This window comes from Typopeltis vanoorti, chromosome 8 (assembly GCF_054136105.1).
Source record: "Typopeltis vanoorti isolate ZY-2024b chromosome 8, IOZ_Tvanoo_1.0, whole genome shotgun sequence".
NCBI classification, from domain to species: domain Eukaryota; kingdom Metazoa; phylum Arthropoda; class Arachnida; order Uropygi; family Thelyphonidae; genus Typopeltis; species Typopeltis vanoorti.
The window spans coordinates 13,187,484-13,213,313 of NC_143556.1; the positions used below are offsets into that span (position 1 = coordinate 13,187,484).

Genomic DNA, 25,830 nt, shown 5'->3' on the forward strand with positions numbered 1-25,830 from the left:
AAAATATGAAGTGCGTGTTAACCATTGCTCAATTTACGAATTTTGAAATATCTTCGCAGATTGCAGGGGTTCAGATCCAACTTGTCCACATTTTCGCAGCTACAGACTCTCGCCATCAATTGTAGTTACCTGTCAAAAGCATGCATGAAAGATCTTGGGGACTCCTGCCGTATGTTAACTTTAATGAAGCTCAAACATGTGCAATACGAGTATCATTCAGAAGAGATTTCTGAAGCAACCTGGCTAGAGTTGACCAAAAAAATACCAGCGTTAAGGGTGAGAATATCCTTAGGTGAGTATAAACAATTCTTATTGTTAATCGAAAGAGCTTTCAGCATTTTAGCTTCTAAGACTCGTTTAGTTTTTTGGTTGTTCGAAGCTATAATTTTCTAAAATGCGCAAATATCATCTTGGGTGATGAAATCTTCAAAATCGATCAATTCGTTCTCGACTTATAAGCGAACATTGAAAATGGACTTTGCTTTATATATATTCTAGTCTAGATAGTCCAAAGCGTTTCCCAAATGGTGGGTCACGATCCGGCACCGGGTCACGAAAACTAAATGCAGGTCGCCTAAAAAATCTCTCGAAAAGTGTTTCGTTTTGGGGTTTTCTGTTTTTCACGAAACTCGAAAATACGAGTTTATATTTTTTTTATTTCGTATGGGGGTTTTCCTCCCTTGCCTCCACCGTCCCTTAGGAGGCCTCCTACTAATCAAGAATGTATATTATGACTGTAGATCTGTGTGTGTTCACGGAGACGGTTGGCCTGATTTAAAGTTAGAAATGGCCTGTTCTGAAGAACGAAAAACCCGAGTTTCCAGTTGAAAAAACTCTCTAAACTCCGTATGAGATCAGCTAACTCACCTTTCGTCGAAAGATACCAGATGAAGGTTCCGACGGGAATCGAACCCAGATCTTTCTGACCAAAGGGCTTCGTCTATACCGACTGAGTTACGGAGGTGCCTTTAATTGGGACTAATCAATAAATAATTTAATTAATAGACACGAAAAACGCGCTCCATCCACGTCGCCATTGCAGTCTCTTTTTGTTCGCGGTGAAGTAGCTCAACTAATGGCGGGGCCACCAGCCGAATCGTTTGAAGGTCTGGCGTTTGTTTTACCAGCCCGTCACGTTAAGCAATCGAGAGAGAGAGAGAGAGAGAGAGAGAGAGAGAGAGTATTTTTTTGTGAACGCAGAATCTAAGACAGAATTGCCGGATTCAGATATTGAATCCATAATTGAACTGTCGTGTGACTCAAAGACCTCTTCAACACAATACCACTGATGGATTTTTGGCCGTCAGGAGTGCTCAGTGTTAGCAGAAAAAAACGATAAAATTTCAAATGCCTTTTGTCACAACTGATAAGTGGGAAACAGGCTTTTCAATGCTGGTTTTTCTAAAAAAATAAATAAATATAGAAACCGATTGGAAATCGAACCGGATTTAAGAATAACGTTTGTAAAATTTTTGAATTTTTCGTTTATATTTTATTAATTGTTTAAATCCTTTCTTATTTAAAACTCCAATTAAAATCTTATCTACTGCGCCTATGTTATGACTCGTGTGGCCTCTCCTTCAATCGAAAACGTGCGCAAATCCTTTAAACAAACAGAAGTGCCTCAGGGTAGAGCCAAATTCTCCCTGATTGAGAATCTGAAGTCGAATCCTTTTCGGAATTAAGAAAAATTTATTTGTTTTGCTGCGCCATCTTAATTCCTTTACAAGAAAATTAATCTTGTCAGAGAGTTTACTTAAAAGACTATAATGGTTTCAAAATCTAACAATATAAATAAAGCCTTACTATACTTATTTCAGACTAGATTGAAGTCGCATCCCGTTCTTATCTTAAACTCCGCCCTTTAACTTATTCAGATTCTAATTTTAAGCAAGAGGTGCATTGACTTGAAATATCAGACACATATTTTTGATAAATAAAAATATTTACCAATATTTTTATTGGTGCATGTTAATCAAACTAAATGCTAGGTCATAAAATACAATACTACACAAGCAGACAAAGTCTATTTTACAATCAGCATATCATGTTTAGATATTAAAATATGGCACTCTATAGATTAGACTATTAACAATCCTGAACAACTTACTTCTAGAACTAACTCAATTCCTTACTGGAGGATTGATCTCTAAAGTCCTAAGATATATCAACAGGTCCGATTATTAGAAATTTAGTACTTTCATTCACAGCAGTCTAATACAAGCTTAACATTACCGACCGGCTTAGACATGAGCTTAGAGATTCTTCTTATCTGATCCTATTTCAGGCTTTGTTCGAGTAGGTGCCTTGCTTGTCTTGAGTTCGACTTTCCTGTGAATACAGTCACGATTCACTTAAACCTCTCGTGCTCGGAACTCTTCTAACGGAGCGGTACAGCTGGAGCTCCGCGAACTTTGGCTATCTCTTTGCATTGAAGAAAATGCTCGGATGGAACCGCTACTAGACCATATCGTCGCCTCTGACCATTTTCGCCCACTCTACGACCCACACTCGAACCCGAATTTAAAAAAAAAAAAAAAAAAACTAGAGAGAGAGCTCTGCTGAATCATAACATTGCTGGCTGGGTGAAGCAAAGATGCTTCTCGTTTTCTCCTTTGTCTGTTAGGAAGTATTTTGAGTGGATTGTTTAATGAGCTTTAAGCTCTCCACGTGATGGCTGTGAGTTTAGCTGGGCGTAGGATGGACTTTGGCCTTTTGTGTTTGTATCTTACCTCTTCGTTATATTCTGAAGCTTCCTGGATCAACGGGTTTGGGTCGTTGCTTGTTGTGGCGAAGAACTTCTCAGCAAGATCTAGGAGTAGGGAGGAGATGTTGATTTCTCTATGGATTTGTGAGTTTCTGATGTACCAAGGGGCGTCTAAGATCATCCTCAGGCATTTGTTCTGTGTTCTCTGTAGTTTTTGGATGTTTGTATTCGTGGTATGACTCCACGCGGGGGATGCGTATGTGATAACCGGGCGTATTGTAGATGAATAGCTTGGTTTGTGTGTCCAGTTTGCTTTTCCTGTTGATCATCATAGGGCAGGGCTGAGAGAGCTCTGCTGATAACTGATAACTTCTGTGGCTTGATGGATATCAATCCCATGGATTCTGATCCCTTCATCGCTATGAAATAGACTTATATTAGAGGTTAGCGAGCACTTGGCTCACCCTGTTTAGGGCAGCTTTCGGGCGCTTAGAAGACTCCTGAATGAGTTGCTTGGAATGAAAAACTGCTTAGGTGAAAATGTAGCGGTAGTGTTACGAAGCAATGTGGAAATATCTGGGATATCAGCATCGAGATGCAGGAGACCATGTCATTTGTTGATCATGGAGAAGATGACTAGAGTATTTTAGTGTCGGCTGGGCTGGGGTTCATGTTGCTAAAGGCCATTAGCATCTCCTCTAGTGAGGCAGCAAGAATCAGTGCAGAGTTTTCGCTGTAAGCTGTCGAGGCTACTGGTAAAATCCGCAGAGAGACCGCAGAAGCGTATGTTTTATCGGCGGGAACACTCCGCACTGTGACTTCCGGCGAGTGGGCGGAGCCAACGCCGCTCTTGTCTTCCGTAGGTTAGAAGGGTGAATTGAGTAGCCTTTATAATTGGCTGGATGGGGCCCGCCATAATTCGCGCATTTAGCAGGTGTAGACCGTGATTTTGTGCAAGTGTGCGAGGGATGGCTGTCACCACACTTTACGCACTTGTAATCTGCTTTACATAATTTTTGGCAGCGGTGGCATTGACCGGCGGATGCCTTTCTTCTGAGTGGTTCGGTCTTGATGACTAAGACTATAGTAAGGTCGTAAATTGCTCTGTGGTATTTACTGATCTCCACTAAGACCAGAGGCATGGGGTGCTTGTCTGCGCGAGATCTTAATTGGTTCAAGACCTTGTGATCTGAGGTCAGTAGCTATTTCATCAGCTGTTATGGTTTCTGCCAGACCTCTAATGACTACCTTAAGGTTTTTTTCACTTTTCAGTTGGTATGTGTGATATGGGACTTTCTTTTCATCCATAAGTCTGGTGAGCTGGCAGTAGTCCGTTGCTCCTTCGGGCTGTATGCGGACTCCATCGTCGGTGTTTTTAGCTGATGAGAACTTGATGTTATTGTAAGAACAATCATCGTCTGTGCAAGTGACGACCAGTTTTCTTTAGCTCTCGAGATTACTGGTGGAATTCTCTCTTTGGGCTGTGTCAATGTATCTGTCTCTGTTCTTTCATCAGCTAGTGCTGATGTGTCCATTGGAGTTGTAGTTTCCAACGTCTGAGGTATTATTTCAGGATCTGCTGCAAGGGTTTTTTTCTTTCTCTTCTTCCGTCTGACCTCCTGAAAGCCACTGGAGTTTGAAAGAGAGATGCCTTCAGTTGTTATTGCTGGCTCGCTGGCGTTGTCATGTGAAGAGTGAGGAAGTTCAGAGGGATGGGGATCGCCTGTCTCCACTTCAAGGATCTGGTGTGCTCCGATTTTATCTGGCCATTTTTTGTGTAGTAAGTTGCCTAAATTCCTGAATAGTGTCAAAGGCTCCTGAAAATTTAGATCGTCGAAAGGCTTGTCCATGGCTAGGCTTACGAAAAAGAAACAGAAACTAAAAAAGCCCTCTGCTGATCGAGCACGAACGCCTTATCGAGAGAGCTCTGCTCGTGCTGCCACTTCCTTTTATACTCCCCCGCGTCTGCTCTCCCTATTACGTCATCGCCTGCAGACGTCACCTAATTCCTTTTCTGCACACAGCACCTCTCCGTTCGATAGCGTCACCAGGTGGGTATAATGCACTTGTCCCAACTTCGCATTGCGACCGCCTGGGGTTATGTTTACAATTCGATTACATTTTTATGTATACTTTGCTCTGACTTTTGTAATACAACACAATCTAAACAATGTTTTGTTTCCTGCCCGCTGTTTCTAGGGCCATTTCATAGAAAAAAATCAAATTTATTATTAGCATATTTACAATTACTATCACGCCTATTTACAAGCATTTTTTCTTTTGAAATTTTGCAACTCAGTTAAACCCTGTGTGAAATGTTTAAGAATAAATTAAGCCTTTCATTCCAGATTTAACACGTTATCATCTTTTCCTCCAAACAGCATCACACTCCTCATTAATCAATTACTTGGCTTTAGGTTTAATTTCCTTATATTTTTTTAAGAGTAAATGCTTCCTTATTATAATAATAATAATAAATGAAAACTCCATGAACATTCTAATCTGCTTTATTTTACCATAAAAATTTTAGTGGGTCACGAAGTTTAAGTATTAAAATAACCGGGCCACGGAAAAAAAGTTTGAGAAACCTTGGTCTATAATAGTATCTCATTTTAATTTTAAAAAAGATTTATCTGTCTTTATTCGCCTATCGGAACTTCGAGAACTTACAGCGTGTTCCTTTTTCTGTTTCTTTTCCTTTCAGAGGATGTGGTCACAGAGGAAAAACTGGCAAAGTTATTACTAAAGGGAATGCCCATAGAGGCAATCAAATATGATACGAAATTTAAGCATCCAAAGGCACAGACAGTGATCAATCACGTTTTAGATGCGATTAACAATTTCAGTAACAGTGTTGGTAAGTACTGATCACAACTGCTTTATATTTTTTGTTACATTTTCTGGTATTAATAAGCAATTTAAACATCTCTTGCATTAAAATTTCTCGCACCTTTTTTTTTCTTCTGAAAATATAGCAGCTCTTGCGATAAATTTAATTCTTCTTCTTATTATTTTTTTCTATAGAAACCATTACTGTCATAAATCGAGGAGGCGCATTTCTGGATATACAATATCTTCAAAATACGCTTCCCGGATTGGTAAATCTGAAATCGATTTCTTTGGACAGTGGCATGACATCAAATGATGTGTACACTTTATGTTTCAGCATAGTACCAACTCTAAGAGGTGAGTTAAAAGCCAAAATATTCTTATTTTTTATCATTATTTTGTTCATCTTGTCCCTCTCCAGTTTATATAATTACGTAAATTTCGTATGTACACTATTATTTTATATCACACCCACCCATGAATGATTATTAGTAAACCTATAGTACATTTTGTTACTGTGGACGGGTTGGCATATTTTCCCCTATATATTTTTATATATTTATGTATATTTTATACATTTATTAAAATAAATATTTTATTTATTTTTACTAAAAATATTTTATATTTTTATGTAGAAATATATTTTATATAAACATATAAAACATATTTTTATATATTTTTCTCAGGAGACCAAACCTGGAACCTTTTCAAGCCACTTCAGGCCTCCAATAAACGGGGAGGTGGACTCACGCCAGCCAATGAAATTCACTCCTGCACTTATGCAAATGTTTTAATTACGAATTCTTTATCTAAATAATGTTTTCGGAAATATCATATATCGTAACCAATTAAGGTATTAATTTACAAATTGGTTCATTCAATTAGGTATTAAAATATCAACATGTACATTGTTATAACTGGTAATGGAGCCCTCTTAGATGCGGTCTCCGGACTCTCAGTGTGTGTTTTGAGCTAATAACTTTTCTAGTAACCAATATGAGAGAAACAATTAAGTTGCTTAAAAGGATTTTATAGAATAAATGCGGAGGGAAATGTTTCAGCATTTGGCTAGAGGGACCAGAACAAGGGGTCGTCTCTGGAAGTTGAATAAAGATGTGGTCAGCAGAGGTGTGAGGCGTAGATGCTTGGAGAATGGTGAATGAGTGGAACGAGTTGCCAGAGTCAATTGTGAGTGATTCTCTGTTAATGGATGGAAGGAGAGGTATGATAGATGGTGTGGATAGATTGGTTCTCCATGGAGGTGCCTGTATAATAATAATGATATTTCGACAAAGTTTAAAATCACGTCTCATAATCACTGTTTTTCGGACGTGATATTTTATTCTATTTCGTTATTTCCCCCTTCATTTTTATAAGCAGTATTATGAAGAAACTTTGCAGTTATCAAAGTCGACGTTTGTGTTGTGCGTATCGCTTCATCAAATTGTGTTTCTTGTAATAGCTCATATTGCAGAATATAAGCTAATATATTCTAGAAATATAATAAATAAATTATCTTGCCTTCTGTGATAATCAAAGATGAAAATCACTTTAGCTAGTTATCTGGATTCTCTGTTCGGGAAAGACATCTTTCGAAACATACCACTGTGGGAAAAAAAAAAAAAAAAAAAAAAAAAAAGAATCCTGTTTCTTTAACGATATCAAAACAACTTGATTCCTGAAACGTAACCGGTCATGCTACATTTCGGCCGATTGATCATCAAACAATCTCAATGATTATTATCGAATCTCACTTGTTTGTGCGCGCGCGCGCATTTCTCATTTGTCGTATTATCGACTTGACTTCTTTATAGACACTATTCATGAGTCATTTCATATTTACGCTGTTATTAACGAATGTCTTGTTTCCTTCCAGCGCTCAATAAAGTACATGTGAAAATACATGCATTACCAAATTCACGTGATGAAATGAAGCATTTGTGCAACATCGCGGAGCAGGAGTTGAGGTCGTCGAAAATTGATGCTTGTTTGCCGATGATGTAGTATGAGCAATTCACAGCTCAAAGAGAAAAAAAAATTTTGGATTCTAGGCATTTCAGTGTTCTTGTTAATGCGCCATTATTCTTGTTTACTTCTAGGCTAATACGCTAATTTAAATTCACGCAAAATGTTAATAATTGTTCCCCTGACATATTTTTAACTGAAAAATAATCATTACATTTGTATTAATAAAAATAAAAAAAAATAAAAATAAATCAGCTAACGCCTTTTTATTCCGGATACGGGAGTAGGCGAGGCCAGTTAGCCCTATCTAACTTTTGGAGACTGAGTGGGCAGTTCAATCTCCACTGGTACCAATCAGAGACAGATGGCCCAAGGCTGTCACTAATTAAGCGGTACGCAGTGAAGAGAGACGGCTCAAATGTGCCGCCATCTCGTGGTCCCTAACCCTAACACAATATATTTAATGTCTGAAATAATGTGGGTTCTACGGTCGATTTTCTTGAGTTTACGGGACGAAAAACCCGAGTTTCCTGGAGGAAAAACCCGTTTGCCCGTGCCAGAGATCGACTAACTCGGGAACCGGTAGAAAAAAGGCTTAGAAAAATTTCCTGTAGTGGCCGACTAGACTAGAAACCAAGTCTTCCTTCGTGCGGCCAAGCGCCGTGGTATGCAAACGCCACATGCAAAATGAAAAATGAAAAAAATTCAATTTTGTTTATAAATAATAACAGTGCTTACAACATTACATAAATGCAATACAACATGTTAAAGGTTATGTTTTGACATTGATTGAATAGTTAATAATTGGAATTGTTCAATTACCGCTTTAGATCAGCACTTCCCAAACTGTGGGCCGTGACCCCCCCTTGGGGCCGTAGGTTTTGTTGAGAGGGGCCGTAAAATAACGAAAACCATTTTAAAATGTTTTAAGACTAAGTAGATTTTTTTTATCTTAAAAGAAACGTATTTAATTTTTATTACTTCTGTTTTGTTATTTTTTATATTTAATGGAAAAAATCGCCCATTGGTGCAGGTTCATTAATTTTGCTTCCTGCATATTTCGGCGCTTAATGCATATAAGTAAAGTAAATATCTGCTTATTCATATAAGTTTCATTTCAAAGCAGAAATCTAAAAGAATTGCAGTTTCAAATCTTTCACCTGATATTGGTGTAGCAGTATTGAAACACATTCATCACATTAAATTATTATTAACTTTTATGTTTTTAATTCTTTCTCCGTTACTAATCGTTTTACGTTTCATGTGCTTGTACTGCAAAAGTACAATAACAATATATCTGTCTATATAAAATATGATGAGAAAAAATATGATGAAATATGGCATGTCAAATGCGTATGTAAGATGCTAAAAATGTAATATTTGCATTTGATTTTTGCAATATTCGCTGTATGTTTTGTATTTGAATATAAATACAATAAATGTTATAATAATATATTTATATTACGATTTTTTTTCGAGGGGGCCGTGGACTATTTTAATTTTTCGAGGGGGCCCCTGACATTCAGAAGTTTGGGAAGCACTGGCTTATGCAACTAGCGCTACAAAATTCACGCCAGTTTGATCGCATGATGCAATTTTTATTGATGTATGAAAGCTTTAAGAGTGCACAGCGCATATCTTAATTGGTCCAATGCAATTAATTGTAGGGTAACTCCGAATATTCTAATTTATCAATCAATACAGGCCAAATGAACAATAGCTTGCTTCACGCACGCTGTTAATGTGAGAAGCACAAAGGGTTGACGCTCCTTGCTGAGATTAGATTATCATCGGCAAATACTAAAGTGAGACAAGGACAATTTTAATTTTGATTCGATTTTTAAACACAGCCAGATAATACGCACAGAAACTGGAAAAAGTAATCATTTGGGAAATTAGACTGAACCAAAGAAAGGCTGAATTAACTCGATTTACTTATTTATACACAAGTTCCAACCTCGTTCGACTGTAATCATTCAATCCGCGAAAGCTCTGGCAGAAAACGGGACATTCGGTACATCGTCAGAATTGCTTTCCATGGTAAATATGAGCAAAAAATATAAATTATTTATAGAAAACGACTTGTTTATATCGGTGTCCTACACACGTCAGTTCACGTTTCACGGACGCAAAACGTGAAACTCAGAAAACAAAAACCGCAATTCGTGACAACAACGTTCAATTGGATTGGTTGACAAAATAACCAATCACAGCCACTGATTTCTGGGTGCTATTTTCTCAGCGCGCGCGCGCGCGCACACACACACACACACACACACACACACACACACACCAGACTGCCTTGCTTTCTGGAGGTGGTTTAAAACTACTGGAACGCTAATAATTTGACCCGCTGCGCCATCTGTGCGTCTGTTTAAAAGGCTCGAAAGTGTCCGCATCTGTGTCTGCACACGTGGGCTGTTAACGCGAATGTGATGCAATGTTTACGCGTCGAAATGTGTCCTCTTCATGGAGCATTAATATATTGTGTTTATTTTTAGGAATCACGCGAAGTCTGAAAACAATTAGGGGAGTCTTTAACTGGAATAAATGCATAATATAATATCGGTGATATCACTTAAACTTAAATATAATTTAAATATAAACTTAAAACTTAAATATAACTTAAAGATCTTTGCCAAATTATTCTCTGCACTAATAGAATCGTTTGGGTATAGTACAATATACAAACACCATTTATGATTAATATTATTATTACATAATTCCTTATGCTTTTTACGTAAGATATTTGTTTTGTTTTGTTCAGTTTTTAAGATTATTTTCTGCACTTTATTGACATATACATTTGAGAAAATAATAAATTCTGATTTAAGTACTATATCAATATAATTAAAGTGGAAATAAATATCCGTTTCGAAATTTATTCCATAGCTGTATTTATCACCAATGTTGAGAAAAAAGTTCTTTATTTCGTCACAAGATGGAGGCACAACACACACTGTGCCTCCATCTTGTGAATTATCTAATACAAACACTGATATTGCATTTGTGATACCAAATAAGTCTTTTAAAGCTATTTTCTTCTGAAGCAGATTTCGATTTTACTAAGCTGAGCGGAAATTTACATAAAATAACCCCATTGGAATAAATACGATTTGCTGAGGGAAAGACTATCTGTTATTAGCTCCCTTCCTATGTAAGATGTCAAAGAATTCTTTGGCACATTATTTATGATATTTATAAAGTTTAATCATATTTTCTATGGCAGAAAGCACGAAATATGTGAAATAGATGCAAGTAGTGTTCACCAGAAGGCATCTTCGGGTTCCATGAATAACAGGCACATACCAACTAAAAATAGCCCAAGTATGAAGGCAGAAGGCTTGAAGTACCTCTTGCATCTTCTTTACCTAAAGAATAAATTATAATATCGATTTAGTATTTTATCAGCAGCGTCTATGTAATACTATCAATGTAGTATTACATAGACGTAATACTACATACTCCAAAATAATTTCACACACTATCACAAGATAGCAGCATAGCACACGTTCCACAGATTATGCAACATTTTACTAGCACTGATGTATCATTGTTTGAAAAATATGCTCACCATGTGAGAACCATTCCAAGAAGAAAATAAATAATAAAAATAGGAGACAGAGAGAGGAAGCAGGAAGAAGTTATTCTGTTTTCTAAATTTTTTGCTAATTTATTTTGGGCAGATTGATGAGGCAACTACTCTCCACTTAGCCATTGAAGACAGCTAAGTTCAAAACCTGGTGATTCCATAAAGCATCAGGAGAGAGAATACAGCATTCAACTGATGCCATCTCGTGGTGGGTCTATTCCCTAATGTATCTCATTGTCTGAAATAGTGTCATTCTATGGTCGATGCAACGATCGATATGGTCGATAATGGACTCTAAAGTTTTTTGCATGTGAAAAGGACAGAAACAATAATTAATACCCCGACTGTGTGTATTTATATTTTTGAACAGAGGATTCCATTGAGTCAAACAGTCATATTTATAATTTTCAATGAAGTAGCATCTAAAAATTTGTGACGTGTTTTGAGGGCGATTTTGTGTTGCGTGCTAAGGGTTCTATCGATCAGTACCATCATTAACCTTATATCGATAGGATCATTCCGATTCTGCTGCCAGCAGTCATTCAGCCAAGCCAAACCCTGATCAATCAACGGCTTGTCTACAGCATGCCTGAAGTAGCTTCAAAAATTCTCTGCTTGATTTGTAGAGCATTTTTATGGGGAAAAGGGATTTTCAAGAAGTGTATCGATTTCCACAACCGAATTGACGGATATCCACAGCGCGTGGATGACTTTCGCCTAACTTTCGCCTAGTCGGTAGGTACAGTGAGTTCTCCAGTTTTGTAATGTTTTTACTGGAATAATCTTTGGAATTTACTACGTTCACTGATTATGGAATAGTCTCGAATCTCATTAAAACAATCTCGCTGGTGATTCAATATTTTCAAATGAAAAAGTTCAAAGATGTCGATGGGGGGTGTAACTCAATGGTGGTAGAGCGTTCGCTTTCCATGTGAAAGGCCCCGGGTTCGATCCCTGGCACCTCCAGTATTTTAAAATTCATATTTTTCTAATTCATTTCATTAAAGAACTACTTTTTAATGCCCCCCTGAGAAGATTCCTTTAAAAAAAAAAAAATGGCCTCACTGGCCGAGTGGTTAGCGTATCTTTGCTGTCCAGCCAAAAGGCTGAGGATTCGAATCCTGCCGTCGGCATGGATGTTCGTAATTGTTTGTAAATAAGCATTTTTTCCATTAATCAATGCTTAAATTTGCGAAGTAATTTAAACGCTGACTGTTACAAAGCGAAATGCACGTGTGCCTAAATATAACACCGATCTGATGATTTGTAAAATAAATAAATAAGCAGATATTTATTTATTTATTTACACTCATAAATAAGCATTTGCAATGTTTATTTATGAGTGTAAATAAACATTGCAAATGCAACTGTAAATGCAATTTGTAAATTACGAATGCCAATATTATTTAAAGTATAATTGTAGTAGTATTTCATTATACAGTACATAATATGTTTTATACGTGATATTCCTTTGCGAGTAAAGACATTGTTTAGGATTATACAAAACTTTAAGCTTTTAGAAAAGAAATTGGTATTTACTGAGTTCATCCATGAAACGACAATATGAAGCATACATCGCTTCGGTAGCAAATCGATTTCCAGCCTTAGTAGTTCGGACAGATAAAAATCACTGGCTACAAAATCAGGATGTGCCATCCGTGGTTCAGAACTTTCCAGTGATAGAGCCATAGTCGTTCTCATGTGTAGTGTTAGTGTGGGGCACGATGATATTGTGTTGCAGGATGGCATCCTCACGCAGCTTGTCTAAGCATGAGAGACGAATGGCCAGACATATTTGATACGGTGTCAGCCCAGAAGTGCTTATGATTTGAACTGTCACCTCGCTTATGAAATTCAAAGAGTAAACTCTCCTTATGATATAAATTCTCGTGGATCCAGGCGAGAGTAATGGGATTTCCTCTGATCTTCTAAGGCGACCAGGGATTTCAACGGCTTGCGCTGTCATTACGCTTGATACGAGGCGAAATGTATTTAGCAGGTTGCGGAGGCGGTGTGCGGTCCAACCGCATAATAATGTGCGCCATTGGACTTGACATCCGCAACAGCGGAAATGAGCGGTGCTCTCGCTAAATGTCAAATAGCGAAGAGTCCGTTGACAGTAATGGCAGATGGGCAAAGCAAATTCTTTTCTGCTGACTAAATATTTACTGGCAAAGGACTTGGCGAGTGACATTTGCAGAACAAACAGAACGAAAAGTTGATTTTTGTATCCGTCGGTGAGGCAGGCGAAAAACATGCTGCCGACTATCACAAGCCGTATTTTACAGGCACACAACGCAACGTGCTAAAAGAATCGATCGATATGAGAATAACAGCGGATTTATTATTTCGTTTATTTATGGGGACAAACTTTCTGAAAGAATGTTGGTGTGGGGAGACTTAACGAACATTTCCACCGCATATTCATCTGTTGTCAGACACTGTTGTTTAGTTGCTTTCTAGTTCGTTGGCGATTTTATTTAAAAAAAAAAAAAACGCATTTTATAATAAAAGTATAAAATCTTCAGTACAGCTATAATACAGTCTGAACTAATGCCAAGAAATTATATACTTAGTTTAATCCTTTATCGAAGTGTAAGCAAACAAAGTTTGCACCTGAAGTATCTTCAGGACTGGGCAACTCATATATTGAACCGGATGACTTCATATCACATGCCTTAGTATCCTATAATGCAAATCACATCTCCTTGCGGACATGTATAATGCTATGCATTATGGGAAGCTCACTGCCTAGACCGGTTTCAACCTTTATTGAGGTCTCATCAGTGGGAGCTAGACCCAAAAGTGATATCAAGGTTGATGAGGTCATATTTCCATATACGAGTAGTCAAAAGGTGTACCACCTTATTATTAAAATACTCTCGATTAGAAATAGTTTAGAAATTATTCCACTTGGTTATGCTATAAATTAACGATGCCAAGAAACTATATTCTTGGTTTAATCTTTTATCCAAGTGTGAGCACTTAAATAAAGGATTACACTTGGATAAAGGATCAAACCAAGCATGTAATTTCTTGGCATCTTTAATTTATACTATAACCAAGTGGAACAACTTCCAACAATAATACAGTTTGATTGTAAATCGGGGGGAATTTTTTAAGGGAAGGTCACTACCAGTGGTGTTATAATCATATTCTAACAAGGTGAGTTCTATTCTAGATACCCATTTAATGTCACCTAAAACAAGCAAACAAAGATTCTGCGTTACTGGCTTACATTAGTTTTCATTACGCTATTATTTTTAATGTCATACCCTTCGAATTTCACACAGAAAACGCATCCGAATTACAAAATAAACGATTAAAAGGAGAACACAGACCTCATCATTATTGAAGAGCTGACATCTTTCTTTAAATGAATTTTTCTTTAATTTTAAATTAATTCCAGCAATATTTTGTTCAACTAATTCAATGATCAAGGCGCAGGGATAAAATTAACCAAATTCGTTTCTGTGTAAGGGTGTAGGGAATAATGATTTCGAAAAATCATTTTCCCAAAGAGGTTTTCCAGTTGACATCGCCAACATCCGATTCAAACGATGGTTCAGCGTAAGCTCTCCAACAAGAACCGAGAAGCGACATTCATTCCAAACCAAATGAGAAACCCAAGAAACTAAATACGAAACAAATCAATTTTTTAAACCACTTCGGGTTTCTATTAAGTGTGATGTGGGTTCACACTTGGCGATGAAGTTCGTCTATTAGCTACCAACATCAACACTCACAATCAGATTCGAATTCATAGCTTAGGTCTGAGTTCGAGCCTGTCTAGAAGGCAAAGAACCTTTATCAGGGCTTTTCCAGTGATGGTGAGTTAACCAGTCTCATACGAAGGTCGAAATATTTTTCCGCAACCAGGTCAGGAGAATTTTTGTCTGTCACACGCAATTGATACACAAAAATTGTCTGGTTCCTACTAAATGGGATGATGTTCATTGGAAATCAAAGGAATATAAGGATGTCATCGGAGTAAAGTTGAAAAAAAAAACGAAGGGTTAGCACAGGATAAGTCCTCATAACAAAAAATAGATTGGGACATGTGGACTTGGAGAGGTAGATAACTCGCATGTAGATCGCGAACCACGTATCCAAGGGATTTTTCTCGTACATCTATCTACAGAACAATTTTTGATTCATCATCAATTGCACCAGTTTTGGGACTGGTAGCTCAATAGCAATTTCCTCCATTCCTCTCTGTCATTGGCTTTCTTCTTAATCTCTTGGTAACTTCTCCAACCCGTGATTTCTTTGACTTGGTCAACAAAGCTTTTCCTTGGTCTACCTCTTCTTCTTTTCCCCTCTATTTTGCCTTCCGTTATTCTTTTCAATCCATCATGCCCAAGTATATGTTCATACCACTTTTTTTTTTTAATTAGTACGATATATAAGAAATAATTATATATGAATGATTAACTCTATTTGTGATTATCACATCTCTGAGTAGCTCGTGGCAAATGCATATCCAATCACATAATGGGATATTGAGTGCAGCTCTATACACTTCAACATACATTTCCTTCTCCGAAAAGTATAACACAAATGTAGAAGACCCCTGAAGTCCAAATTTTATTCACCCTGAAGAGCAGTTTAGCTTGTGATTAAGCAGAATGCATTTAAGACTCGTGATTGTATATGACTTTTTCGAGGTGATTCATTTGCATAAATTCCTTGTAATGTAAGGGGATAGAATTTCTGTTTTTTTTTCTTTCCGGTTAGTGTAGATACGTAATATATCAAGATCTGATCTGATTTTCCGTTTTAGTCGTTTCCGACCGTAGGTGACTTTGCAGGCATTGCCCACAAAGTATTCCTGGTGAGAATTTTACAGGATAATTCACCATTGCTTTCCCTAACCGCCACAATTTTATCCGGGCTCGGGGCCGTCATATTGGTGGGACGTATTCATGACTATAATCCATGTGTGTTCACGGGGCTGGTTTGCCTGTTCTGGGGGACGAAAAAACCGAGTTTCTAGGTGAAAAAGAACCCCTCCCCCTACCTCCATATGAGACCGGTTAACTCACTTTTCGTCGAAAGAGACCGGATAAAGGTTCCTCACGTCACTGACGGGAATCGAACCCAGGTCTTTCTGACCAAAGGGCTTCATCTATACTGATGGAGCTATGGAAGCTCTAAAGAAAGACAAGAATTGCAGATGTATAACACTTAAGTTGCGACTTGAAACATAAAATAAACGTAAATGAAAAAATTAAACTGAAATATTGACATAACTGTGAATATGTAAACGAAAATTCACTTGTTTACAATTCTTGTTGTGCTTGTAAGAAGTCAATGAAATTTAGTTGGCTTTTTAATCAACTTTTACTGACATCTGTAACAGATAGAAGATGCGTGATCAAAGGATCAGATATCTTATAATTATTACCTTTTACGATCGATTCTTGAACTTAGAAGATTAACGAAACTTACCGGATAAGAATCTGTTTTTTGCACAGCCTCTTTAGCTCAAAACGAAGTATCTTCTGTGGATACCTTGACCTTGTTAACAGACGCATCGCGCTTCGACTGAAAAATAAATCATTTAATAAATAAATAAAAAAAAAAGATAGATAAAGAATCATGGTATTGTGAAAAGCGTGGTTGAGAAAGTTTAATCAAACTGATATTAGAAGTTCAAATTGAGCTTTACAAGAAGACCATTTCCGGTCGTTGGTTTGAGAAATAATTGTTAGATTAAAAAAAAAACTGAAAAAATCCAGTAACTGACCTGCAACGCAACCACCCAGATCATCATGGACTCGTGACTGTCAGCTGCCAGGGCGTAATCTTTGCCATTAGAACTAGAATACACCAAACAATGTTCATTAGATATTGTAGACAGCGTTAAAGTTTTATCAGTGTAATCGCTAATCTCCAAACATGGCGACATGAAAAACAAAAACCTTTTACTATATGCAGTAATCCATATGTTAATAGCGCAGACTGCCAGCTTTTCTCTAATAAAAGTTAATTGAATGTAGTGCTTATTAGGGGACTCTTACAGTTAATGAAGTGACATTAAAGATTGTCGAGGGCAAACATCTGTTCTAATAAGGAGTTACAGGACTTGGCTGATTAAGAATAAGAAAATCATTTCTTGGAGATAAGTTTAGTTGAAAAGTACTTAGTGCGAGAATAATTTCGGTAATGATGTACAAGACGTTGCTGCATCAAGTTCACCAGACTTAAGAATCGTGTTCCTTCTAGCAAATTACGCTAAAATAAACATTTAGTTGCAACATTTATCACCAGTAGGCGCCACCATTAATTGCAATCTTATGATGAGTACATCAAGCGCAACTCACTAATAATCCTTCATCATACCTCTATCCGCCTCTACGAGTGTGTTATAATTTAGCACCAGACGTAGAAAAGCAAACGCTTCTGTGTTTCAAGTGTTTGTGAAAATGGCTTCATTACTCATCATGTAATGGCCAATTTTATGCTAATATAGAAGTCTAAAATGCATCTATTAATCACCAGCAAGTACTTTCCAGTTTTCGGTGGATAATATTAATATTTTACCCATTTCAAGAACTAGCAAATGTAAAGAAGTTTCTTGTATTTTTATTTCCCTGTTCTAAAGAGGAGGCAACTAAATACAAACTCGTTTAATGTAATATATGGGCCATTAAGTACATGAAATTACACCAGTCGGCCAATTCAAACTCTGATATTTATTTTATAACGTTTTTAAAGCCAATTCAAACTCTAATAGAGATGATTACTTTATAACATTTAAAAAATAAATAAAATCAGCCTCACAAAACGTCTCTCTGAAATTTTAGTTTTAACCCACTTACTTTAGATCATATAAATACGGAAGTAATAGCCCAATGTTTGATAGCCCAATTACAGTTTTTATTACAGTAATTATAACATTAACCATAGCTACAACATAATGCGATTTTTTTTTCTTTTTTTGTGAAACACAATTATCTTTTGCTTGTTGCATTCTAGAGATATTTATATAATTCCAGAGAGGGCGCTGCTAATGAATTATTATTATAGCCAAGAAACTGACAATCGGAAATAAAAATTGAATCAAATTCAACATAATTTATGGATGAGTAGCTATTCATTTTATGGTTTGTATTTTGATTAAATATTTTGCTCTCTTTGTCGCTATAGCTATAAATACAAATTTAATAACTTTCTTAAGTGTGAATTTCACATAAAAATTTTTTTTTCGCTGTAAAGGGAAATGAAACCGCCTTTTTATGATTTACAAAAATTGTAGTCGATTTTATTATACATACCTTTGCTTCTTTCAAAGTTTGCAAATTGTTAATAAACCTGTTCTTGTTTTCGTACCTAGAATTGCTGCTGAATACACAAGAATTACAATTTTGTCACTGTGGTTATGATGAAAGTAAAATTTGTCTCTTATCCGAGGCAAAGAACTTCTCTCTCTCTCTCTCTCTCTCTCTCTCTCTCTCTGTAAGTGTTAGGAAAAATTAATTTAAAATTCGCACAGAGTATGTGAGTTTGAGACTTCATATTGTGGCGAGTCGGAAATAGACTAACAGTAACATTTTCATTGCTGCCAGGGAGACTGAAGATGCGTTTCTATAGCAACCAAGGATTTCTTGCTCGTAATCGAAACTTTCTTAAAGCGCACAATAAATATCCAATCCTCTGGGGACAGTCACCATTTCCTGAGAGAATTTCTCTGCTGACATACGGCGATGACGCGAAAAAGAATGGAAAAATTATTTTGTTGGTTGGATGGCTGTCGAAGTTGGCAAAGAAAATATTTTGCAGCATTATGAATATAGATGTATATTCTAGGGTTCTTAGTTTAGAATTTCATACCATTATTATTTAATTCAACTTACTGGATCACAAACTGGTTACTCTCTTCAAGGGTAAGAGAGGTGACCGCCCCTCTGATGTTGATAACGCCCAGGGGATGCTTGCTTCTGGAATCCGTTTCTGTTTTATAGTACAACAGTTGACATCTACTTTCATCAAAAACGTACCATTGCCGCTTCCTGGCTTTCAGACGACTCAGAGCTGCAAGGAGAGATTACATAAAACCATGAAAAAATGGCTTTCAAAATATAGCTTTGTAAAATAGCTGCTGTTAAAAAATAAAACAGGGCGAGAAACCCATTTTATATGTCAAATATACTCTAACAGTGTGCTTAATTATTCAAGTAAAGTATGTAGAACTTGACACTTGAATTACCGATGATTTTCTTTATTTGGTAGTGGAGATTCTTCTATGATCTGTAAAATTATCAAATCTTTCCACCTGGTGGCAAAGTGATAATTTGTTATTTATCATTATTTGGATGCAGGACCTGTCAGGATCAACTCTTGGGTGAGGACAGATTTTAGTTTTTGGATTTGACAGGTTTTTCGATTTCCTTTTTACCTCGGTGTAACAATTATTATAGGTTCATGAAAATTAATAATTTTTTTCTTCATGCAGTACAGTTTTAAGAGCCTTATAAATACTGATTTATCACGAGCTGAATCCTCCTTTAACAGTGTGCAAGTTGGTGACCTGAAAACACTCTGGAAGGGAGGAGTCGGTTCGAATTCCACTCAGGAGGGGAGGGTTTAATGGGAATTTCGACTGAAGGTGGATAATACTTATAATAGATTATATCTTATATTTAATTATACAATGAATTATAACCGCAATAACTTCTATATACAAGTAGGATAGTCGTGAAGAAACTTTGTTTGCAAGTTTAGTTCGACTGGAGGTGAATTGAGTTAACGGATATTTTATGCAGGAGAAGGCAGTTTTTGCTCCAGAAACCTCTCATTCCTATCCTCGTGTTTTATAACCGAAAAGGCGGAAACAAAAACAAACAGACAAACCAACCATAGAATCACGCACCAACCAACTCAGCAAACAACGAAGAGAGAATCAAAAGCTCTATTATTTACAAAGATGAGTTGTGTATAAGTCTAATTACTTGGCTGTAACTTGCGCTGGGTACATGAAGATGTGGTCAGATGTGCGAGACATTAAGATTTACTTTGCAGCTGCTTATCTTTCGAATCCTAGACCAAGGGAAGGAGAGAGGTCATATAAAACGTTTCAATGGATGCTTTCTAAATATCCAAGATAATTTTCCCATTATATGAAAATTGTTTATGTTCCACTAGGATGCAGTAAAGGATGTCACGGCAAGATCCAACTACTCCGTACACCCTGTCTTCTTATCATTCTTGTTTTCCACGTGTATGATGTAACTCAATTTAAGGCGAATACTCCTTTTCTGGGGAAGTAGCTAGGTGTTCTCGAGTCTCCGGTAGAGAGCAGAGATGAATTTTATCGAATTTGCAACCTCATTATGTAAAGGAAGTTTTCGCGTGCGTTTACAATACACCAAAGCAATTAGCAATCCCACTTGCTTCTGTACAGCACACTTAACACGTGTCTACGTTTTCTCAAGAGAGAGCTTTATGAGTTGGCGGGAGAGATTCAATTAATTTGAGAAATGGGGTTCGTCTTAAGAGACCCATTTCTTGAAAGAGTCATTTTTGTTTGTCTCCTTCACACAATTCTCCCCTTAAATACGTCTGCGCACGTTGGTTGTTTGTTAATTGGATGTATTTCGTTGATAAATAAACTTATCTGGATACTTCATTTAAATACGGAAGACATTTCTTCCGTATTTTATTTCTAATTCGACCGTGACATCCATAGAATGTGCTATCGAAAATTAATTGCACAAAATGCAATTTTTGACAAACTTTTAGGTGTTATTACACAACAGGAAACGCTGACTTAATCGTCCATTTCCAACGGTTCTGTTTGGCAATTATGATCAACAACTCTTCGAGTAGAAGGAGGGAAATTTAACAACTGTTTAAAGAGAAAACTATTTTGCTATTTTGTAAAGATTAAGTCCTGAACATTATGTTGCCATCTATTTTGGAACACGGGAGAAATACAAACGAATATGAAATCATTATCTTCTTCACAAGGCCTGTCATTGGCCTGTATTGCAGCATTTAGTCTATGAAGTCAACTATCCACGTATGTCAGATAAGGTTCATGGGAAATTGATCTTCATTCACGGCAGATGACTCTTTGTGAGGCTCGCCATTAAAATTCCGATCTAAACCAGACCGAACACTTGTGGGATGAACTGGAACGAATGCAAAGGTGTTGCGAAAGTCTTCAGAGAGATATTGCTATCCTCAAGCCAAGCCACAGTGAACGTCTTCTGTCTTACAGGAGATATTGTCTTGCTGGAATTAAGAAGGCATTTACACTGTCGAATTCCAGCAATTTATCGTAATCTAGAACTGGGAGATACACCTATCATAATATCGACACAAATCAGGAGACTTGGATATCATGACCACTCTCTCCCCGCACATACACTTTACACTTCAAAAACTACTCTTATATAGTATGACGAAAAGACAAAAAAACCAGCACTGACAAACTACAACGATATATGCTATGAGTCGAAATTCAGTAGTTTTTTTTTTCTTTTTTCGTCATACCGTAGTTGAGACAATATATACCTGCAGATGGCAACACTATCGGCAAGATTTTTTTTTTCTAAGTTGATACATCTGGTACAAGCATCCATGTGAAATTGCACATTATTCTATCAAGTAGTTTGTTTTATATAGCTGTCTGAAGCTAACATGTTGTCTGTATCCCTTGAAATGGATAAAATTGAGTATCGGGTGGTTATAAAATTCTTTGTAAAAGAAGGCTTAACGCCAAAAGAAATTCATTCGAAGTTCATAAAAGTTTATGGGGCACCCTTCTCTTTCGTTTTGACAATTAAGAAATGGGCTGCCGAGTTTAACCTTGACCGTTTAACCTTCAAGATGATCCACGTGAAGAACGTCCAAAAAGTGTAGCAAGACCAGAAATCATTGATCAAGTGCACAATATGGAATTGAATGACCGGTTAGTCAAATGCGTGAAATTGCTGAGACTACAAGCATTTCAAAAGAACGTGTACGATATATTATTATTATTATTATTATTATTATTATTATTATTATTATGTGACACCTCCAGGGAGTCGAAACACACACTCTACATCACTCTATCTCCACCAACTATAAATAACCGCAAATACACCAATACCATCTACCTCCCGCCACCACCACTGGTATTTCCACAGACAATCACAAACATCCATGCTCACGGTGGGATTCGAACCAGCAGCCTTGTGGTTGGAGAGCAGATACACTAACCACTTCTGCCAACCAGGCCGGCAATTTTGCATGAAGAATTGCAAAAGAAAAAGCTCTGCGCAAGATGGGTACCGCACTTGCTTTCAGCAGATCGAAAATGCACTCGCATGAAAATCTGTGAACAGTGCTTGGAGCATTTTAACAAGAATAAAACCGATTTTATGCGTCGCTTTATTACTATTGATGAGACTTAGATTCAGAATTATACACAACAGTGAAAACAGCGGACAAAAGCTGGTTGTTCACAAAACGATAACAGAAGCCTGTTATCTCGAAAAGAGTAAAACAATAACCAGGGAATATTGTTCCGATCTTTACACCAGACTAGACGAAATAATTCGTGAGAAAAGACCCGGTTTTCAGAAAAAAAAATCATCTTTCATTGGAAATGGGAAAATTAAGGGATCTGCACTATGAATTGTTGGAACATCCAACCTGTTCCCCAAATTTGGCTCCCTCTGACTTCTCTCTCTTCCCAAAACTAAAACTCTTCCTCGCTCGTCAGCGTTTTTCTTCGAATCAAGAGGAGATTGCAGCTGTAGAGGGGTATTTTGCAGATCTTACTGAGAACCACTACAGACACAGGATAATGGAATAAATGTATTAATCTTAAGAGAGATTACGTTGATAAATACAAATAATTTTGAAATACAGAGAGAAAGAGAGAGAGAGAGAGTTTGCTGCAAAGTATCCATTTCCAGTTGTCCAGAATCCACTTTTTAAGGTTTAAGTACAACCACCATTGAAAGCGAACTGTTTTTATCATATTCAAAGTTGTCAACTAAGGCCTGTGTTCCTCAATGGAAGTGGCACTTGCTCCCTCTGCACCTGGTCTCTCGAAGTCAGACTTAAGTTCAAGTCTAGTCTCCGAATGATGGAACTTTTTCTAAGCCTTTCTTCGACCGATTTCCGAGTTATTCGATGTCTGGTGCAGGCAAGGGAGTTTTTCCTTCCGGAAACTCAGGTTTTTCATCCTGTAAACTCAAGAAAATCGACCGTAGTACCCACATTATTTCAGACAGTAACATATCTTGTTAGGTTAGGTACCATGAGAAGGCAGCAATTGTGATAGATATCGGCCAGCTATCCCTGATTGGCTACCGGTGGAGATTGAACTGCCCACTCAGTCTCCAAATGGTAGATAGGGTATAAAGGCTTCACCTACTCCCTATAGGGCAATAAAAGGCATTAGCTGATTTATTTTATTTTTTATTTATATAAGTTGTCAGCTCTGCTGCACATGCCGTTTTTGTTCCTAAGTGAATGTGGTACTTACTCGCATCTTCGTAAAACTACATAATTTATATAAGTTCTATAGTCCTGTTGTTTTTTAATTTTTAACTTGGGTATAATATGTTAAAGATACCAAGTAATTTATTAACCTTGGTTTTAATCCTCTTTTTCCCAAGTAAGCAAACAGACAAGTAAGTCAAGTTTGCAACTGCATGTTGTGCAAGGCTGAGGCAACTCTTGTACCTAGTGCAAGATTGAGGTGACTCGTGGTACAGGTGGAGTTACCTCCGATCACTTTCCTTAGTATTTCTCCCCTAATGCAAAGCACATCCCCTTGCAGAGATGTGTGGTGCTATGCATTAAAGACAAGCGCCACTACCCAGACCGGTTTTGACCTTTATTGAGATCTGTCAGTGGGAACCAGGCCAAAACAATGTCAAGGTTTAAGCGATACAGAGCTTATAGACTTTACCTAAACAAGTTGCTGAAAGGTGCTTAGACCTTATTAAATAAAAATCTCCGGATGAGAGTAAGATGTAGAAAGTTTTTAAACTTGGGTATAATATGTTAAAGTTACCAAGTACCAAGCAATTTTATAAGCTAGGTTTTAATCCTTTTTCCCCAAGTGAGCAAACTGACAAGTAAGTCAAGTTTGTGCCTAAACATTGTGCAAGACTGAGGAAACTCTTGTATGTAGTGTAAAACTGAGGCAAATCGTAGTAAAGGTGGAGTAAACTCTGATCACTTTCCTTAGTATTTTTCAAATAATGCAAAGCACATCCCCTTGCAGAGACATATGATGCTATGCATTAAACGCAAGGGTCACTATCCAGACCAGTTTCGAACTTTCTTGAGGTATTGTCAGTGGTAGCCAGACATAGCCAGAAAAAAAATAAAAAACCGCATTTTTTTATTTTTTTTCCTCCAAAGTTATCAGTATTAGTTGGAGGTGACATCACTAAAAGATATTTGCAAATGAGGAGCTCACTCATCTCCACTAGCCTGAGCAGACATCTTCTGGAATAGAAGGGGAGAAGAGGGGATGATGGGATTAGGGGGTGAGGTGGGGTAGTATTGCAGGGAAGACCTCTGCCACCCTCTTGATGACACTTCCACCACCTAATGCTATTTTCCCCCATCCCAACAATTTCGGACATATGGGTGAGAGAACTAGTCACAGGGTCTAACATCAAAAACACTTTTTGATGATAATATTCTTAATATAATAAGGACAAATATTACAGAATACCTTTCATGTCACAGAGAAAAGATTTGCCCTGTGATGTCTCAAAGTAAGATAATCTCACATCAACTTCATATCCAACAGCATGTAGAAACATGTCTGTGAATCATCTGTGCAAAAGTTTCATTTTGGAAGGAGCAGTCAGGATTAAGGGTCAGATAAACAGTACTATAAGGATAAACAAATGAGTCAAGTGTCTTTGCAGTTACAGCAATTCGTTCATCCTGTGCAGCTATTGTATTGTGTTTTGGTGTTTTGTATCCAGGAAAATAAAGTAAACTAATGGGTGAGCCACAAAAGTCATTGAAATTTTCTTTCTTCAGGAAAATAGCATGAGACAAAACTCTTCACATAGCTCTAAAATAATGGAAAACGATTATTATTTTAGAAGACACATACATTGTGATGTATTTATCCAGGACCACCTGGGAAAAGTTATGCAGGAAGTGGTCTGATATCCTCGGCTACTTGCAAAGAAGAGTTGACTACGAAATGGACCTCACTGAGTGTTATATTCTGAAATGCCAAGATGAGGAACTAATACTTGATGATACAGGAGCTGATGGAAGTAAAGTTTTTTGTATTAGTTGTGAAGAAGCTGAGAGATTTTCACCAAAAATGTATGACATTGATAAATCATTTACTATTTTTGGAAACTGAATTACCAGCTATTTGTATCATGTGGAAAATCATCACTAATCATTTAAATTCATCAATGGTAAAATTAGACTTTCAAGATTTTATCCAATTTGATAAAGATTCTTTATTTTGGGACATTTACGAAAATTTTACGAAAACTGTTTGTGTATATTTGCTGACAAAAGAATACATAAAATGTTTAGGGAAGCATGGTGTCATTTCCAGACTGACACAATATCTAATGTATGGAAGTGTGGTTACCATGGTATCTGATTTAAAAACTCTTTTGCAAGACCAGCTATTCTGATGTAATGTAACCAAGAAACAGTGAGTAACAAAAATTTTATTCATTGAACTCTTTGGAAAATGTTAAGAGTCTAAACTAAATATTACAAAATATTTTTAGGTAAT

General features: G+C 37.0%; 1 non-coding gene across 1 annotated transcript; it reads left to right on the plus strand.

Annotated features, from left to right (window-relative positions):
* The first annotated feature begins 11,984 nt into the window (after nucleotides 1-11,984).
* On the plus strand, nucleotides 11,985-12,059 carry TRNAG-UCC (transfer RNA glycine (anticodon UCC)). The gene has a single exon. It is a non-coding gene; the product is annotated as a tRNA-Gly (tRNA).
* Nucleotides 12,060-25,830: the final 13,771 nt, after the last annotated feature.